At 43.5% G+C, this 3,062-nt stretch overlaps 1 pseudogene; it reads left to right on the forward strand.

Moving 5' to 3' along the window:
• The first annotated feature begins 523 nt into the window (after positions 1-523).
• Positions 524-2,736, forward strand: LOC101719029 (acetyl-CoA acetyltransferase, cytosolic pseudogene; annotated as a pseudogene).
• Positions 2,737-3,062: the final 326 nt, after the last annotated feature.

A 3,062-nucleotide genomic window follows, 5' to 3' on the forward strand; every position in this document is an offset into this window, starting at 1 on the left:
TGGGATCACAGGTGTGTGCGCGCCTCACACCCAGCTCAAAGAAAAATTTTAATAGAATAAAGGGGCCGATTACTTAAAATAATCCACCACCACCCCCACCCCGGGGATCAATCTGGGGTCTCATGCATGCTACATCAACACTCCACCACCGTGCTACATCCGCAGCCTTGAAATAATCTTTCCTATTCTTTTTCCTTTGCTTTTTGAGACAGGGTCTTGCTATATAGCTCAAGCTGGCCTTGAACTTGGAGTGTAGCCCAGGCTGGCCTTCAACTCACAATCTTCTTGGGTCAGCCTCCCATGTGCTGGGATCATAAGTGTGTGCCACCATGCTCTGCCATCTTTCCTATTCTGAAGGGTAGGGGAGTGTGGCATGATCATATGACATGAGTATGAACTCTTACATTTCCCCGACAGCCCTCTGAGGCCCCTACTCTATTGCAGGTTCATATTCAGATGAGACTTAAAGCCTGTCTAGTCACCAGGCACGGTGGTACAGGCTGGTCATCTCACCACTCTTAGGCTGAGGCAGGAGGTTCTTGAGTTTGTGGGCAACCCGAACTATATGGTGAGACTCTGTTTCAGAAAGACTAAAATCAGCCAGGGGTGGGGTGATGCCTACCTTTCATCGCAGCACTTGGGAGGCTGAGGCGGGAGGATTGCTGGGAGCTCAAGGCCATCCTGAACTACCTAGCAAGACCTTGTCTCAAAACAAAACAGGTAATGGGGAAAAAAATAAGAACCAAGATACATCATGTACAGGTACAAGCATCCAATGATAAATGTAAACGTATTATATACCTAAAATGTATCAATAAAAGAATTTAAGGAAGACTTCAAGCAGCGCTGACGGAGAATGGTGGCAGAGGTGGTCAAGGCAGAATGAGTGCAGGCTGCGACCCTGTGGTCATGGTCTCAGCGGTGCGGACCCCAATAGGCTCCTTCAATGGTGCTTTATCTACTGTGCCTGTCCATGACCTGGGCTCAGCTGTCATCAAAGACGTCCTGAAAAGGGCCACACTAGCTCCCGAAGACGTGTCCGAGGTTGTATTTGGACATGTCTTGTCAGCAGGTTGTGGGCAGAATCCTGTTTGACGAGCTAGTGTAGGAGCCACAATTCCTTACTCTGTTCCAGAATGGAGCTGCCAAATGATCTGTGGGTCAGGCCTTAAAGCCGTGTGCCTTGCAGCCCAGTCCATAAAGATAGGTAACTCAAGTGTTGTGGTTGCAGGAGGCGTGGAAAGTATGAGGAAGGCTCTTCACTTGGTTCACCTGAGAACAGGAGTGAAGATTGGTGAGATGTCATTACGAGACAGCGTACTCTGATGGTCTTACAGATGCATTTCACAACTATCATGTGGGTGTGACCGCTGAAAATGTGGCCAAAAAATGGCGAGTAGAGAAGCTCAAGACAAGGTTGCTGTTTTGTCTCAGAATAGGACAGAGGGTGCTCAGAAAGCTGACCATTTTGACACAGAGATTGTACCAGTTTTTGTGTCATCTAGAAAAGGTCTCACAGAAGTTAAAGTAGATGAGTTTCCTCGTCATGGGAGTAACCTTGAAGCTATGTCCAAGCCAAAGCCTTACTTTATCACAGACAGGAAAGGAACAGTCACTGCAGCTAATGCTTCAGGAATAAATGATGGTGCTGCAGCTGAGGTTCTTATGCAGAAGTCAGAAGCTGATAATTGTGGACTTACACCTTTAGCACAGATCATTTCCTGGTCACAAGCTGGTGTAGAGCCTTCCCTTATGGGAACAGGACCAATTCCAGCCATAAAGCAAGCTGTCGCAAAGCAGGCTGGTCTCTGGAGGATGTTGATGTATTTGAAATCAATGAAGCCTTTGCAGCTCTCTCTGTTGCAATAGCTAAAGAACTTGGATTAAACCCAGACAAGGTCAACATTGAAGGAGGGGCTATAGCTTTGGGTCATCCTCTAGGAGCATCTGGCTGTCGGATTCTTGTGACCCTGTTACGCACACTGGAGAGAATGGGTGGAAGGCGGTGTTGCAGCCCCATGCATTGGGGGTGGAATGTGAATACCAATGTGTGTTCAGAGAGGATGAACTGCTTAACAGTAGTAGTCACTCTTAACAGTAGTCACACTTAATCTAAACTTAAATCTCATTTCTTTCTAAACTAACAAAGTACAATATTGTAATGTGAAACTGGAGGACCAAAGTGAAGAAGGTAACCATCTCCTACTTCACAGAAACAAGCAGACAGCCTGCTGTATTTTAATGTGTAATACTAGGCACAAGGCATTGCATCTAAATTTGTTATAAATTAAATAAAAGGGAAATCACATCAGTCATCAAGGGCTCCAGAATGAACAGCATCTTCATAACCTCCACGTTTATCATCTTTACTTTCTGGGTGTAATTTAATCAGATCATCAATTCAAAGAATGGTAATTGCAGCTTCTGTTGCAAATTTCAAGCTCTTTACTTTAACTATAGTTGGTTCAAACACTCCTGCTTGCTTGTTGTCTCTTGGTTTACCATTGATCAAATCAAGACCAATCCTGCAATTAAGGGGAAAAAATGAGTAAATGATCTCTTACAAGTTGATTAAGCAGCCCATTAATTCTCCCTATTCCTGAGAAATGTTGAAGACTGCAGTAGTTAATTAAGATGTGTTATATACATGTACCAACTCCCCACAATGGATATAACCACCATTATGTACTACAAAAAGTACTAATAAAGATACAGCAGTTGTCACTGAAAAACAACAACAACAAAAAAAAGAATTTAAAGAAAAAATTAAAAATTTTTTTTTTAAATTTAAAAAAAACAACAAAAAACCCTAACAAAACCAGGCCTTCATATCTGGTTTTAAAATATTTGCTCTTACCCCTTGTGTAGTATTTCCTCACTAACTGACAGTCTAGGCCATTCAGTGGCACTGTAGAGTATGCATGGTGTGACTAAATGGCACTGAGCAAAAGCCAGAAGCCTGGATCCTCATTTGGCACAGGATATCAATTTCCTTAACAGAACCCTGTGGGTAATTATATCTGCTTACCTCATCGGCCTATTTTAAGGGCCAAACCAAAGAA

The sequence above is a fragment of the Heterocephalus glaber genome, unplaced genomic scaffold, assembly GCF_053883595.1.
Source record: "Heterocephalus glaber isolate CG9 unplaced genomic scaffold, H.glaber_assembly_v1.0 deba00001564, whole genome shotgun sequence".
Classification (NCBI taxonomy): domain Eukaryota; kingdom Metazoa; phylum Chordata; class Mammalia; order Rodentia; family Bathyergidae; genus Heterocephalus; species Heterocephalus glaber.